The 16,833-nt window shown below is 36.3% G+C and overlaps 7 non-coding genes across 7 annotated transcripts; all 7 read right to left on the bottom strand.

Annotated features, from left to right (window-relative positions):
• Positions 1-14,657: 14,657 nt before the first annotated feature.
• On the bottom strand, positions 14,658-14,775 carry LOC120580326 (5S ribosomal RNA). The gene has a single exon (XR_005646050.1). It is a non-coding gene; the product is annotated as a 5S ribosomal RNA (ribosomal RNA).
• Positions 14,776-14,972: 197 nt separating this feature from the next.
• Positions 14,973-15,090, bottom strand: LOC120580325 (5S ribosomal RNA). The gene has a single exon (XR_005646049.1). It is a non-coding gene; the product is annotated as a 5S ribosomal RNA (ribosomal RNA).
• A 197-nt stretch (positions 15,091-15,287) lies between these two features.
• Positions 15,288-15,406, bottom strand: LOC120580398 (5S ribosomal RNA). The gene has a single exon (XR_005646121.1). It is a non-coding gene; the product is annotated as a 5S ribosomal RNA (ribosomal RNA).
• A 197-nt stretch (positions 15,407-15,603) lies between these two features.
• LOC120580324 (5S ribosomal RNA) lies at positions 15,604-15,721 on the bottom strand. The gene has a single exon (XR_005646048.1). It is a non-coding gene; the product is annotated as a 5S ribosomal RNA (ribosomal RNA).
• Positions 15,722-15,918: 197 nt separating this feature from the next.
• On the bottom strand, positions 15,919-16,037 carry LOC120580396 (5S ribosomal RNA). The gene has a single exon (XR_005646119.1). It is a non-coding gene; the product is annotated as a 5S ribosomal RNA (ribosomal RNA).
• A 197-nt stretch (positions 16,038-16,234) lies between these two features.
• On the bottom strand, positions 16,235-16,352 carry LOC120580323 (5S ribosomal RNA). Its single transcript, XR_005646047.1, has one exon. It is a non-coding gene; the product is annotated as a 5S ribosomal RNA (ribosomal RNA).
• Positions 16,353-16,549: 197 nt separating this feature from the next.
• On the bottom strand, positions 16,550-16,668 carry LOC120580394 (5S ribosomal RNA). The gene has a single exon (XR_005646117.1). It is a non-coding gene; the product is annotated as a 5S ribosomal RNA (ribosomal RNA).
• Positions 16,669-16,833: the final 165 nt, after the last annotated feature.

Below are 16,833 nucleotides of genomic sequence, written 5' to 3'. Positions count from 1 at the left end.
TAGTACCAAGTGTACCAAGCCGAAGAAGGCGGCGGGAAAGGTGTTTGCTTTGAATGCGGAGGAGGTGGAGCAGCCGGATAATCTTATCCGAGGTATGTGTTTTATCAATAGTACTCCTTTGATTGCAATTATTGATACTGGTGCTACTCATTCTTTTATCTCAGCTAGTTGTGTTGAACGTTTGGGTTTGGTTGTAACTCCTTTGTTGCGGGGAAAGGTTATTGACACCCCGACTAGCGGTTCGGTGACTACTTCTTTTATGTGTTCTAAGTGTCCTGTTAATTTTGGTGATGTCGATTTTGAGTTGGATCTTGTTTGTCTTCCGTTGAAGCATATGGATGTTATTTTTGGTATGGATTGGTTGTTAGCTTTTGGGGTTAGCATTAATTGTTTGACTAGGAGTGTGACTTTTTCTAAGCCGGTACAAGAGTTAGATAGGAAGTTCTTGACCGCGGAGCAAGTGAAGAAGTCTTTAGATGGTGAAGCTTGTGTGTTTATGATGTTTGCATCCTTGAAGGTTAATGGTAAGAAAGGAGTTAGTGATTTACCGGTAGTGCAAGAGTTTCCTGAGGTTTTTCCAGAGGATATTACCGTACTACCGTCGGAGAGGGACGTTGAGTTTGCAATTGATTTGGTACCAGGCACGAGTCCTATTTCGATTGCGCCGTATCGGATGTCTGCATCAGAGTTGGGTGAATTGAAGAATCAGTTTGGAGAGTTGCTTGAGAAGCAGTTTATTAGACCAAGTGTTTTGCCGTGGGGTGCTCCAGTGTTGTTGGTTAAGAAGAAAGATGGAAGCATGAGGTTATGTGTGGATTATCGGCAGTTGAACAAGGTGACGATTAAGAATCGGTATCCACTTCCAAGGATTGATGATTTGATGGATCAGCTAGTTCCAGATGTGTTTAGTAAGATTGATTTGAGATCAGGATATCATCAGATTAGAGTAAAGGCGGAAGATATATCCAAAACTGCGTTCCGAACGAGGTATGGACACTATGAGTATTCTGTGATGCCATTTGGAGTATCTAATGCGCTAGGTGTCTTTATGGAATACATGAATAGAATATTTCATCCTTATCTGGACCGTTATGTGGTGGTGTTCATAGATGATATTTTGGTGTATTCAAAGTCTGAGGAAGAGCATGCTGAGCATTTGAGGATTGTGTTGTAAGTCTTGAAAGATAACCAGTTGTGTGCCAAGTTGTCTAAGTGTGAGTTTTGGTTGAAGGAAGTGAGTTTCCTTGGTCATGTGATTTCTAAGGGTGGTATTTCTGTGGATCCTTCCAAGGTTGATGCAGTGTTGCAGTTGGAGTCTCCTAAGTCTGTTTTTGAGATTAGAAGCTTTCTTGGTTTGGCCGGTTATTATCGGAGGTTCATCGAGGGATTCTCTAAGTTGGCGTTGCCATTGACGCAGTTGACTCGGAAAGGACAAGCTTAAGTTTGGGATGCCAAGTGTGAGAAGTGTTTCCAAGAGTTGAAGAAGAGGTTGACTTCAGCTCCAGTGTTGATTTTTCCGAATCCGAAGGAATCATTTGTGGTGTATTGTGATGCTTCTAAGATGGGTCTTGGTGGTGTGCTTATGCAGAATCGTCAGGTTGTGGCTTATGCTTCGAGGCAGTTGAAAGTGCATGAGAAGAATTATCCGACTCATGATTTGGAATTGGCAGCTGTTGTGTATACATTGAAGATTTGGAGGCACTATCTGTATGGTTCTAAGTTTGAGGTGTTCAGTGACCACAAGAGTTTGAAGTATTTGTTTGATCAGAAAGAGTTGAATATGAGGCAGAGGAGATGGTTGGAATATGTTAAGGACTTTGATTTTCAGTTGAGTTATCATCCCGGAAAGGCTAATGTTGTTGCGGATGCTTTGAGTAGAAAGACTTTGCATATGTCTGCTTTGATGGTTAAAGAGATGGAATTGATTGAGAAGTTTCGAGATTTGAGTTTGGTTAGTGAGTTGCCACCAGATGGTGTGAGATTGGGAATGTTGAAGTTGACAAGCAATATCTTGGAAGAGATCAAGAATGGTCAGAAGGAGGATTTGGAACTCGTGGACCGAGTGACGTTGGTTAATCAAGGTAAAGGTGGAGACTTTAGATTGGACGAGAATGGTGTTTTGATGTTTCGTGATCGAGTTTGTGTGCCAGATGTGTTTGAACTTAAGAGGCAAATTTTGGACGAAGGTCATAGAAGTAGTTTGAGTATTCATCCAGGAGCAACGAAGATGTATCAGGATTTGAAGAGGTTGTTTTGGTGGCCTGGAATGAAGAAGGAGATCGCTGAGTTTGTTTATGCTTGTTTGGTTTGTCAGAAATCGAAGATTGAACATCAGAGACCATCGAGTTTGATGCAACCGTTGTTTGTGCCAGAGTGGAAGTGGGATAGCATTTCTATGGATTTTGTCGGAGCGTTGCCTAAGACTAGTAAGGGTTTTGATTCGATTTGGGTGATTGTTGATCGGTTGACGAAGTCAGCACATTTTGTTCCTATCAAGACTGGTATGTCTGTAGCGAAGTTGGCTGAGATCTACATTGAGCAGATTGTCAGATTGCATGGTATTCCTTCTAGTATTGTGTCGGATCGGGATCCAAGATTTACTTCTAAGTTTTGGGAGAGTTTACAAGCTGCTTTGGGAACTAAATTGAGATTGAGTTCTGCTTACCATCCTCAGACCGATGGGCAGACAGAGAGGACTATTTAGAGTTTGGAGGATTTGTTGAGAGCTTGTGTTTTGGAGCAAGGTGTCAGTTGGGACGAATGTTTACCGTTGATTGAGTTTACTTACAACAATAGTTTTCATGCTAGTATCGGTATGGCACCGTTTGAGGCTTTGTATGGTCGGAGGTGTAGGACACCGTTATGTTGGTTTGAGTCCGGAGAGAGTGCTTTGTTAGGACCGGAAGTTGTGCAAGAAACTACAGAAATGGTTAAGATGATTCAGGAGAAGATGAAGGCGTCTCAGAGTAGACAGAAGAGTTATCATGATAAGAGGAGAAAGGATATTGAGTTTCAAGTTGGAGATCATGTGTTTTTGAGGGTGAATCATGTGACCGGAGTTGGTCGTGCTTTGAAGTGTAGGAAGTTGACTCCTCGTTTTGTTGGACCGTTTGATGTCATTGAGAAGGTTGGGGTTGTAGCGTATCGGATTGCGTTGCCACCGTCTTTGTCGAATCTTCATAATGTGTTTCATGTGTCTCAGTTGAGGAAGTATGTGCATGATGCGTCTCATGTGATTCAAGTGGATGAGTTGGAAGTAAGAGATAATTTGACGGTTGTTTTAGTCAAAGTGATTTGGGTTGGACCAACTGGTGAGAGTGCCACTTGGGAACCGGAGAGTAGGATGAGGGTTTCGTATCCGGAGTTGTTTCCTTCAGGTAAATTTTCGAGGGCGAAAATTCTTTTTAGGGGGGGAAAGTTGTAACAGCCCGATTTTTAGCTAGATTTATTTTAATTACTTTTATTATGTGTTTGTGTGTGATTATTTGAGCTTGTATGTATTTAATTGTCATCGGGTGCATTTAAATGGATTACCGTATTAGAAGGGTATTTTGGTCATTTGGCGGGTAAGGGTAAAATGTTAATTTTGGTGAGAATTATTTTTAATATTTAGTGAGAACCCTTATATTACTAAGTTACTAGTGTAGTGATTAGTTTTACCGTTTAGTGACCGTTGGTAATAATTTATCGTTGGTTATAATTTACCGTCGTTGGTAATTACCGTTGAGTGTATAGAACTTTTTAGAATTGTGGTTCGAATAGAAACGGGTTAAGCCCACTAAAACTAAGTTAAGCCCACTAGGGGGAAATAACATTAGGGTTGTGAGAGCAAATTCATTCATTCCTTTTCATTTCACTAAGTTAGAGAGAGGTAGAGAGAGAAGTGAGAGGTGAAGGAAGAACAAGGTTAGAGGAAGAGGGAAACTTGAAGATTGAAGCAATTAGGAGCTAAAGTGAAGCCTGAGTTAAGATTAAAATCAACTAAGGTAAGGGGGTTAGTTATTATCATAATCATGTACAATTTTTGCATTTTATCATGTTATATTAAAATGGGTTGATGAACAATTGTTGCTAAATTCGTGCTCTTGTTGTGATTCTATTTTCTTGTGCATGAATTGATGATTATGGTATGTTTGTGGGTGAAATTACATGTTTCAAAGTATGTATAAATGTTAAGTTATGAAATTATACTTAATTGATGAAATTTGATATGTTTTGATTGAAATGAGATGTAAATCATATGTAATTGATGTTGTTGTTGCTGAGATATGTTGTTGATTATGATTTATGGCTTGGGTGTTCATATATCATAATTGTTGATGAGAAATAAGATGTTGTTGGTGGTTTTGTGAAATTGATGAAGTTGAGTTAAGTGTTCATGTGAAGGACCAAATTGAACTTTGATATTTATGGTTGTTGACTGAAATTTTGTTATTGTTGGATGAATTGAACCTAGGAGAATTTCTGTTTTCATCTTGTGGTTATGTTAGTTGAGTTGTTTGGGAGAAAACGGGTTTTTCGTGTGAAATGTCGATGTTTAAGGGTTTTCGCCAATAAGTGATTATGTGAGGTTTTGGAAAATGACTTTTGGAATGGTTGAAACATGAAATTTTTGTAGATTATGATAGTGCCAAATGTTAGGAGCATGTAGGCGAAAACGGCATCGAAAAGGGATTAACGGTTTGATTTTTATGCGCGAAAACGTAGAAGTTGAATTTTGCATAGTCTGCTACTGTCAAAGTCATGAAGTGATCTTACAAATCGTGAGGTGATTTTGACAGAAACAACAAATTTTCTGCATAGCCTGATGTTGTCGAATCATGAAGCGATTTCGCAAATCATGAGGCGATTTTGACAGCAACAACAAATTTTTCTACTCAGTCTGATGCTGTCAAAATCATGAAGCAATCTTACGAGTCATGAAGCGATTTTGGCAGCCTAGAAACCTTAAAAATGCAATTTTCCTTGATCCAATTACTTCCAAACTTCTTCCTAAGGGTAGGGACTTTATCCTAATTATCTAGGGATGTTTTTATGGAAGAAATAGCTTTGTATTAAGGGCTTGGTGAGTCCTTGTGTTTTCTTGACTTTAATGGAACATTTATGATATGATATTTGTCATGAGATGTTGTATGTTCTCTTACTTGGAATATGAGAATTGTTTGGAATGGTGAAACTATATGATGTAGTTGATGTTGAATGACATTGTTGATTATTGATAATCATGTTGATGTGTGATGGTGAATGCTATGATTTAATTGTGTGTGGGCATGTTTTCTTGATAATGCAATGTTGTGGAGATAATCAATATAATTGGGTGTTGTCCTATATATTGAGGTTGAGATTGTGAATTGTTGTCGCATTATCGAGTCCTTACACATGTCCATGCATCATAGTCGTTGTTGCTGTAAAAGGGATGACTCTTTTACTTCGAGATTATTGTAAGGCAGAGGTGAGCCTTACATGCGATGTTGACTTGTCCATCGGAGGTGACGACCTTTTGGAGAATTGGTACCACATGCATTTATGTGTCAATAAGTGCATATCATATCATGAGTCCTATGTGAAATATGTGATTGGTGATGAAATGAGATGAATGAATGTGGATAATGATTGCTCAAAGATTGATGTTTGTGAATGAATATTTATGATTTGATAATTACTCATGTGATTGATATATGTTGATATGAGCTATCAAGTTGTGATATAAGTATATATGCATGACTATTATTATTCAAGTACATGATGTTATTTGATTTGATTATTATCTGGATTATGATAATTTAATGCTTACCCCCAGTGGTTTTAACCGCCTACTTGCCTGTATGGATGAGTAGACGTTCTGCAGGAGTAGTCTCGGTGAGTCTTTGCTTGGGATATCGGGAGCTTTCTCCGATATCGGCGTCGTGTTGGCTCTGATCTAGGCTTGTCGTGTCGGTCTAGATTAGGTTGTTTATATTTTCCTTTGGATGATTATTTTGTTGATGACTACCTGTATGTTTGGTTTTTGAGATTTATCTTTGGGATATGATTTATTTGCTCATGGCATGTATATATTTGATTACTCTGATTTATATTCCGCTGTGACTGTTGAGATTTACATACATGTCTATTGGTTTTTGAATTTTGAATAAGACGTAAGCTCTATTTCTTGAATAAATGTATTATTTGCATGTTTAATTGCTTTAATAGAAATATGAGTGTTACATATTGCTTATGATTTTACATGACTATGTTTTAGATTGGCTTTTATGAGACGTTATGATGAGGCCTTTGTGCCAAAGACTATTGAGATGTTGAAATAAATTCCACTGCAAAGCATTGAATATTTTGTTATTGAATTTTGATGGATAATTAGTTAATTATTATGTTTATGATTTTTAATGGATAATTTTGATGAATTTTTATGTTGGGAAAACGGGGTGTTACACTAGCTATCACAACAATTCATATTTTGTTCTTGGAATTCAATAAGTGACAATTGTCTTTCTTAATAAAAGTTCTTTCTTTTACTTTCTTGTTATTTTATGTATGTTCTTCTTCTTCTCTACGTCTATGATGAGATAAAACCGCAAGTGCACGGTTCTATCGAAGTAGTAAAAATAGAGTATCGTTCCGACAGGGAGTTATGAATTCAATTAACTTTAGATAATGATTGGACGAAAGAGTTTTAGATAAAAGTTTGGATTTTTAATTACAAGAAAATAAAAGAAAAGAAAAGATAAAAGCCTTGGGATTATTGGTTCATCTAAATGACAAGTCCTTCACAAACCAAACTAAAAGCTTATAACTTTTGTCAAGACAGTTTCTCTTTTGTTCCTCTAGCAACCAAGCCTATTTCTCTGACTTGATTACTATTAGATTTTGGTTCCTCTAACAACCAAGCCTATTTCGCTGACTTGATCATTATTAGTTCCCATGAAGATCGAAACTATATGTCTCAAAGATTTCAAAGACTATTTCGCTGCCTTTGAAACCCTTGTCTAAATTCACTTGTTCGAATATCAAAGCTCCACTTTCGTTTTATGAATTGATATTTGAGATGATGGATAAACAATTATCAAACCCTCCACTTTCGTTTCCACTGTTTGATAATGGTTTATCCATGTTAAAGCGGTGAATTTAGATAAGAAATTAGGGTTACATAAGATTAAGGCTTAGAGCTTGGTTTGATTAGGATTATGTCATTTAGACTTATCCAACAATCCCAAGACAAGAGAAGTCTACTCACTAACGTTCATTGTAGACATAGAAGAGAAGAAGAAAAAGAAGAACATAAAATAAAGGTGAACTTTTATTCAAAGAAATAATTGTCACTTATTATTTCCGAGAACAAAAGATGAATATTTGTGATGGCTAGCTACTCTATTTATAGCATACATTCGACTTAAAATCTAAGCAATTACATTACTAGAATGTTCCACAAGAAACTGCGGGCTAAAATAGAGTAGCTTAAAATCTAAGCAAAAGCAGCAAAAGCGATTCTAGAGGGTGGCACGGCCGTGCCAATGCTAACACGGGCCGTGCCAAGCTTCTGACTTTAGGGGAAACATATTTTGTCTCCAAATCTTCGTATTTTCGTATCGAATCAGCTCCAAATCCCTTTCTTTTGCTCCAAGACTCAATCCATCCAATATTCGTTCCTGAAATATAATAAAATGCAATTTGTAGTAAACTATCTCAAAAAGGAAATAATACTAATATAAAATAAACTTAAATCTAAATAAAATGAAACTAAATAACATATTAAAATAGATAATAAATGACTCATCAATCTACGATGAACATGAGTGAGTAGAATCTTCTTGTCTTGGGATTGTTGGATAAGTCTAATGACATAATCTTAATCAAACCAAGCCTTAAACCTTAATTTTGTGTAACCCTAATTTCTAATCTAAATTCACCGTTTTCACATGAATTAACAATTATCAAACTCATGAAGCGAAAGTGGAGGGTTAGTAATTGTTAATTCATCATCTCAAATATCAATTCATCAAGCGAAAGTGGAAGTTTTGATATTTGAACAAGTGAATTTAGACAAGGATTGCGAAACATGAAAATAGTCTAGCGCTAGAGGAACTTCTAGGATATAAAGGTTTGACCTAAAAGCCTGTGGTTTCTTGAGACATATAAAGTTTCGAAATTTGTCTTTAGAAATTAGGTCTAACATAAGGTTCTAGGTTTAATGGTTTGGTTTGAGAAGGGTTTGTTGCCATGATGGACCAATAATATCAAGGCTCACTTTTTATTATTAATTTCAATCGTTTAAAAACCCCAACTTTTCAACTTAAACCTTTTCTAATCATCAACTAAAGTTAATTGAATTAAACAACTCCTTGTTGAAACGATACTCTCTTTTTACTACTTTGGTAGAACCATGCACTTGCGGTTTTATCTCATCAACCAACGACCTACCATATAGAGTCATTCATCTGCAAATCATAGTAAGGATCATATTGAATGGTGGTCAACGAGTTCTCAAGTAAAAGAGAAATTGAGAAGGTTACAATATACTGATTAATACTTATCTTAGTAGGTATCCACGTTAGTGTCAGCAGTGGGTTTTGTTTCGATTTTTTGAGATGCATTTGAACGAAGTAAGGATCAAAGATGAGAGTATCAAAAGATTTGCTAACACGCCGGAATCGTATCAGTGATTTGACTAGGAGCAAAGATAGTATTTCAGCGATATCATCCATAGTTGAACCCTAGCATGTGATACAAATATTAATGATACTAATTATGTTTCTGTTTTTTTAAGCAGCTTTATGTAATTGCTTAGTTGAATGACAATCTTGTGCATAACAATAAACTAAGACTACTTCATTATTTGTTACGATTTGGTGCACTGGCCAATTTCGTTCAACAAGTTGTTGCCAGATATTGTTATATTTCGACAAGGCAATAAGTGAAACATATATTAAATTTAAGATTGGGTCTATGTAAGAAGTCTAGGCAAGTTTTTCTTTTATTGTTTTTAATTTTCAGTGTTTATCTTTTAATTATTTTTTAGGCAAATTATTTTTCTTATAATTTGTTTTATCTTTTTGTTTTAGCAATAATAGGAAGTTTGTTTAGTTTGTTTGATATTTTAGGTAGTATATATTTTTAGATTAGGTTAGTATTTATTGTTCCTATTTCTTAGGTAAATTTATTTGCTTTATATTGTTTGTTTTCTATTTTTATTTTTAGATTAGATTAGTATTTATTTTACTTGTTTTTAGGTTAGTTATACTTTCATTTCATTTCTTATTTATTTTTTGGTAGTGGTGGTGATATCTTATTTAAGAATAACAAAAATATTTTTCTGTTTTATTTTAAGCTAGAATTTTATTTTTATTTTTATTAGTTGTATTTTTGTTCCTTATACATTAAAAAGATTGAAAATAAATAAAATATAACCGTGTCTCTCAGGTAACTCTATCTCTCTCGCCTAATCACCTGTTTCGCAGCGTAAGCTGATATTAAACCCTAAACCCTAACTATATCCACTGAAAATTGTTGATTGAATTTTGTTATTAATCTCACTCTTACGCTTGCAGAACAAAAACATGGAGCACGATGAGGACCAATTGTCGAATCTACCGAAAGTCATTCTTCATAACATTCTGTCAAGGCTGCCAGATAAAGATGCCGCTAGGGCAAGTGTTTAGTCCAAAGCTTGGTTAGACACATGGTATACTTTTCCTATATTGTCTTTTTCTGATACTAAAATCACAGGGATGTTTCCCGAATTAATGGATAATTTTAATAATTATGTGAAGAGGAGGTTTTTGAGATTCAATGATAATGGATTGGCTATGAAAAAATTTAAGATTGGTGTGAAAAATGTTAAGCTATGTAGTTGCATGTTAAAGGATGTTGATCATTGGTAGAATTTGGCACGTGAAAGTGGTGTTGAAGGAATAGAGCTTTCATGAATCAGTCAATTCAATTTTTCTCATTGAGAGTATTGTCATTATGTTGTGTCCTTTCGAGAGACAACATGCAATTGAGCAATTCATTTCTCATTGTCCTTTGATTGAACATATAACTTTGAGGTGGCTTCCATATAAGGGAAAGAAATTCTCACCAATGACTTGAAATTGTCAATAAATAAATAGAGAGAATGAATAAAATGTAGTAACATTTTATAAATCTTATCGCTATATTTCTTCTCTCTTGTCTCTTATTGCTAAACATACTCAGAGAGTCAAAACATAGAATAGAGAAAATTGATCTATGGATATCTATGTTACTTTATTTTTTTAACCAAAAGAGTAGCTAGCAAATTGCTAGTCTACCAAAATATTATAAATAGAAGAGAAAACGATGAACAAAGGAGGGGGACATCAAGCCAAAACCTCCTTAGAAATTAACAAATCTAAATTCAGGCAGACCGTGTTTGTTTCTTGCCAAAGAGGATACAATACAATTAGGTGCACTAAACCAGATCCTAGGGTGCTGAAGCGTCATGCCAATAGCAGCAAGAGTGCCGGCACACCTATTTCCCTCTCTAAACACATGAGTAGCCAAAAAGTTGATTGAATTGGTGATACGCATGCAGTTCTCCCACCTGTTCCGTAGTCTCCAAGGCACCAATGATCTGTTATTGATTGCCTTTATAACCAGTGCAGAATCGCACTCAAGCCAAATATTGGACCACTGAAATTGATGAGCCAGTTCAATAGCTTTGATAGCACCGTAAAGCTCGGCATGAAAAGCGCTTCCGTTTTCTGTGTTCTCTGCAAAACCAAGCAGAAATTTGGAGTTCTGGTCTCTAAGCAGACCGCCACGAGATGATGACGAGTCTGTAGAACAGCCATCCGTGTTGCACTTGACCCAAAGAGGAGGAGGAGGCTTCCAGAGAACTTCAATAATCTGTGGTGCTTTAGGATGAAGAGTGACATTGAATTTCTTCAACATAACAAAATTTGAGATATTTGAGGATGCTACCGCTTTTGATAAATTACCACACAGAGAGCTGTGTTAGAGATAACTGTTGCAAGGGAAGTTTTCCAATAAACTTTCTTGTCTTTGAACCTTCTTTCTTTTCTAGCAAACCAAACTGATTTGATAATGTTTATCATGGCTGCAGTGATCACAACTCTACATTGAGGATTCCAAGAGTTATTGCAAATGGACCACATATCCTCTAAAGATTGAAAATGAAGAGTTCTATTCAACATAGAAGCCAACCAGCACCAAAGATTAATTGCATATACACATTCAAAGAAAAGGTGAAAGGATGTTTCCTCATGATTATTGCATAATGAGCACATGGAGGGGAAAGAACACCCTCTTGCTGAAAGATTTTCATCAGTGGGAAGTTTATCAAGCATTAATCTCCAAACAAGCAGGGATCTAGAAGGAGGAAAATCAGTAGACCAAATAGTTTTGACTCGCTTGACCTTTGGGAAATGACGTTTCTTTAAAAGATATGCTTCCTTTAGAGAGAGAGAGCTAGAAGTACTGTGATTCCATATCAACGAATCATCTTGAGCTTGAGTTGGAATAATAGCTTTGGAGACAAGAGATCTCAAAGTAGGAAAGCTCTGAATCACATCTGCCGGAAAGTTCCAATGATAGTCATGAATATAGTGAGATAGCATAGGGGGGAATGAAACTATTTGGGATGGATTGATATTCAAAGACTGGACGAGAGGCTCTCCACACACCAACTATCCAACCAGAAGTTGATATGTTCACCATCACCAATTAACCAACTAGAGTTTTCTTTCAGGACAAAAAATTCAGCTTTGATTCCACTCCAAATCGAAGAGAATATGTGATGATTAATACAAGAAGTGTTTCTTAAAACTTTACTTCTAAGCATAGTTGCCCATTGCTCTTTGGATTGCATGAGATCCCAGCACATCTTTAAATTAGTTGCTGCATTTAAACTAATGAGAGATCTGATGCCTAACCCTCCCTCATCATAGTCAGCACAAAAAATTTTCCAAGCTACTGTAACCAATTTTCTCTTACTAAGATCACCGCTCCATATGAAGTTTTTGATCCATTTCTCTATTGCTCTGAGAAGACTTATTGGCCAAGCATATACAGTCATGGTATGTATCAACATGGATTGCACCACAGACTTGAAAGGTTGGACTCTTCCAGCTATTGATAGTAAAGAAGCCTTCCAAGCAGCAAGTTCTATCTTTATCTTGTCAGCAATGGATTGAAAGTGAGAGGCTTTGGGTTTACCTTTGAAGATTGGTGCCCCTAAATAGTTGAAAGGTAGTGTTCCCACAGTGAAACCAAGAAAATTAACAATGTTGTTGAGCCTTCCATTTGAGATACCCCCAGCATGAATTGATGATTTCCTAGTATTGATGATTTGACCGGAGCAAGAGGCATATCTTGTGAATAACACCTTTAGAGCTTCAAGGTTAGAAATGTTCCCCTTACATAACACCATAAGGTCGTTCGCATAAAAGCAGTGTGAAGGGACAAGAGCATTTCTTGCAGCTGCAAATTGTTTCACCTTACCCTCCTCAACAAGCTTACTGATGCCCCTGCTAAGAACTTCCTCAGCAATGCAAAACAAAAGAGGGGACAAAGGATCCCCTTGCCTCACTCCTCTACCACAACTAAAGTACCCCTTCTGAGCACCATTGATGGAGATTGACATCTTTGCGGAGAAAAGAATTGATTGTATCCAGGCAATGAATTGATGATGAAAACCAAATTGATTCAAAACATTTAGCAAAAATTCCCAATTGAGGGTATCAAATGCTTTTGAAACATTAATAGCTTCAGAAGTCAAAGCTATACAATCTCTAATATTTCTTCTTTTTACAAACCCTCTTTGTTCTTTAGATATAATAAAGGGAAGAATACCTGCCAGTCTGTCTGCAAGAACTTCAGAAATAATCTTGAATTTGAAGTTTGCTAAAGCAATTGGTCTGTAGTCTTCAATCTTATCAGCATTAGAGACTTTTGGAATAAGAATCAGAGTATTAGCATTATAATTTGGTATCAACCATCCAGTTTGAAAGAATTGCAACACAGCTTTATAGACATCATCTTGCACAATTTCCCAATACAATTGAAAGAAGCATGCACCAAAACCATCGGGGCCTGGAGCACCCTCCTGATTAAGACTGAACACTCAGCTTTCACTTCTTCTTTGGAGGGAATCATTGTGAGTAAGTTGTTTGTTGTTTCATCTATAAGGTTTGGTATGACTTCCTCCACAAGCGAAGGATCCTGCAAAACAAGGTTAGAAGAAGAAAACAGATTTTTATAATAATTAACAACATGATCAGAGATTCTTTGTGGTTCACTGATGATTTCAACATCAATTCTAAGAGAAGATATCATCTTTGTTTTGTTCTTTATCTTGGTCAGCCTATGAAAATATTCTGAATTCCTGTCACCGTCCAAATGTCATCTAACCCCAGCCTTTTCTTGCCAGAAAATCTCTTGTCTGTGAAGGGCATGGTTTAAGGTTGTTTGTGCACGTTTTTCCTCAATCATTAACCAGTAGAGTGACCATTTAACTGAATTTGGTGTTGAAGGTCGGATAAGGATTTGTCAGCATTCTCAACACTTTGATGAACATTTCCAAAAACTTCCCTGTCGCAAATTTTGAGTTTGTTCTTTAAATTTCTGAGCTTAGAACTCAAAATAAACATGGGGCACCCTAAGTGTGTTTCATTCCAAGAATTAAGAATAAGATCTTTGCAGCCATCATGGAGAGACCACATCTTTAAAAACTTGAAACTAGAAGAAAATTGGTTGTTGTCAGCTTTAAATTCTTGTAACAAAGGATAATGATCAGAACCTGTCTTGGTGAGAGTTGAACACGATATTGAAGAACAAAAATCAAGCCATTTCTGATTACAAACACTTCTATCCAATCTCCTATTTGTGTGTCTTCTTCCCATTCTACCGTTATCCCATGTAAAAGAGGCGCCTCTGGTGGGAAGATGAATCAGTTCATTTTGGTTTGTCCAATTTTGAAAATCCATCATAGGAGGTCTTGCAGGGGAAAATGAACCATTGTGCTGCTCATGAGAACCTATGTTACTATTTGCACTAGTCCTAGTAAGTCTATGAAGTGTTAGAATCCAAGAATTTGATTTGATCATGCATCATAAAACATAGGAATGCAGCACACAAATCAAGAAATACCAACAATGTCCTAATGCTAAAATAAAGAAAAAATTGATAAAAGCTATTAAGCAAAATCTAAAAAATATAAAAATGCCACGATAAATCTCTAAAAATCAAATAAATCAAACACATATTTTTTTGGATTTTTTTAAGGATATGAAATATTAATATAAAATAAAAAGTGGTCTCAACGAAGGAATTTCGGATTTTTAGACCAGAGTCCCGTAAGCAGTCCCTGCTATGGGACTCATGTTCCATGATTTTTTACGGATTTTCTGGAGAAATTTTCGGATTTTGCACGCTTAACTGCGGAGTTCTGATGGGATCCGGTGCATTAGTGCTGGTATGATCGCACCTGAGAGTAAAGCGTTGTAATTGTATATATGCATTTCTAAGTTTATTTTTCAAAAAAGACGTCAAACTACGCTAATTAACGAATAGAGTTTTAGGTTGCGTAAATTAACGGAAAAAATGAAATACAATTGAAGTTTATTTTTCAAAAACGACGTAAAATTACGCTAATTAACAAAAAGAACAAGAAATTTTGGCAAAAAGAGGTGCAACACAAGGACTTCCCAGGAGGTCACCCATCCTAGTACTACTCTCGCCCAAGCCGCTTAACTGCGGAGTTCTGATGGGATCCGGTGCATTAGTGCTGGTATGATCGCACCTGAGAGTAAAGCGTTGTAATTGTATATATGCATTTCTAAGTTTATTTTTCAAAAAAGACGTCAAACTACGCTAATTAACGAATAGAGTTTTAGGTTGCGTAAATTAACGGAAAAAATGAAATACAATTGAAGTTTATTTTTCAAAAACGACGTAAAATTACGCTAATTAACAAAAAGAACAAGAAATTTTGGCAAAAAGAGGTGCAACACAAGGACTTCCCAGGAGGTCACCCATCCTAGTACTACTCTCGCCCAAGCCGCTTAACTGCGGAGTTCTGATGGGATCCGGTGCATTAGTGCTGGTATGATCGCACCTGAGAGTAAAGCGTTGTAATTGTATATATGCATTTCTAAGTTTATTTTTCAAAAAAGACGTCAAACTACGCTAATTAACGAATAGAGTTTTAGGTTGCGTAAATTAACGGAAAAAATGAAATACAATTGAAGTTTATTTTTCAAAAACGACGTAAAATTACGCTAATTAACAAAAAGAACAAGAAATTTTGGCAAAAAGAGGTGCAACACAAGGACTTCCCAGGAGGTCACCCATCCTAGTACTACTCTCGCCCAAGCGCGCTTAACTGCGGAGTTCTGATGGGATCCGGTGCATTAGTGCTGGTATGATCGCACCTGAGAGTAAAGCGTTGTAATTGTATATATGCATTTCTAAGTTTATTTTTCAAAAAAGACGTCAAACTACGCTAATTAACGAATAGAGTTTTAGGTTGCGTAAATTAACGGAAAAAATGAAATACAATTGAAGTTTATTTTTCAAAAACGACGTAAAATTACGCTAATTAACAAAAAGAACAAGAAATTTTGGCAAAAAGAGGTGCAACACAAGGACTTCCCAGGAGGTCACCCATCCTAGTACTACTCTCGCCCAAGCCGCTTAACTGCGGAGTTCTGATGGGATCCGGTGCATTAGTGCTGGTATGATCGCACCTGAGAGTAAAGCGTTGTAATTGTATATATGCATTTCTAAGTTTATTTTTCAAAAAAGACGTCAAACTACGCTAATTAACGAATAGAGTTTTAGGTTGCGTAAATTAACGGAAAAAATGAAATACAATTGAAGTTTATTTTTCAAAAACGACGTAAAATTACGCTAATTAACAAAAAGAACAAGAAATTTTGGCAAAAAGAGGTGCAACACAAGGACTTCCCAGGAGGTCACCCATCCTAGTACTACTCTCGCCCAAGCGCGCTTAACTGCGGAGTTCTGATGGGATCCGGTGCATTAGTGCTGGTATGATCGCACCTGAGAGTAAAGCGTTGTAATTGTATATATGCATTTCTAAGTTTATTTTTCAAAAAAGACGTCAAACTACGCTAATTAACGAATAGAGTTTTAGGTTGCGTAAATTAACGGAAAAAATGAAATACAATTGAAGTTTATTTTTCAAAAACGACGTAAAATTACGCTAATTAACAAAAAGAACAAGAAATTTTGGCAAAAAGAGGTGCAACACAAGGACTTCCCAGGAGGTCACCCATCCTAGTACTACTCTCGCCCAAGCCGCTTAACTGCGGAGTTCTGATGGGATCCGGTGCATTAGTGCTGGTATGATCGCACCTGAGAGTAAAGCGTTGTAATTGTATATATGCATTTCTAAGTTTATTTTTCAAAAAAGACGTCAAACTACGCTAATTAACGAATAGAGTTTTAGGTTGCGTAAATTAACGGAAAAAATGAAATACAATTGAAGTTTATTTTTCAAAAACGACGTAAAATTACGCTAATTAACAAAAAGAACAAGAAATTTTGGCAAAAAGAGGTGCAACACAAGGACTTCCCAGGAGGTCACCCATCCTAGTACTACTCTCGCCCAAGCGCGCTTAACTGCGGAGTTCTGATGGGATCCGGTGCATTAGTGCTGGTATGATCGCACCTGAGAGTAAAGCGTTGTAATTGTATATATGCATTTCTAAGTTTATTTTTCAAAAAAGACGTCAAACTACGCTAATTAACGAATAGAGTTTTAGGTTGCGTAAATTAACGGAAAAAATGAAATACAATTGAAGTTTATTTTTCAAAAACGACGTAAAATTACGCTAA

Source organism: Medicago truncatula, chromosome 4, assembly GCF_003473485.1.
Source record: "Medicago truncatula cultivar Jemalong A17 chromosome 4, MtrunA17r5.0-ANR, whole genome shotgun sequence".
Lineage (NCBI taxonomy): Eukaryota > Viridiplantae > Streptophyta > Magnoliopsida > Fabales > Fabaceae > Medicago > Medicago truncatula.
This window is presented reverse-complemented; position numbering and strand designations above follow the sequence as displayed.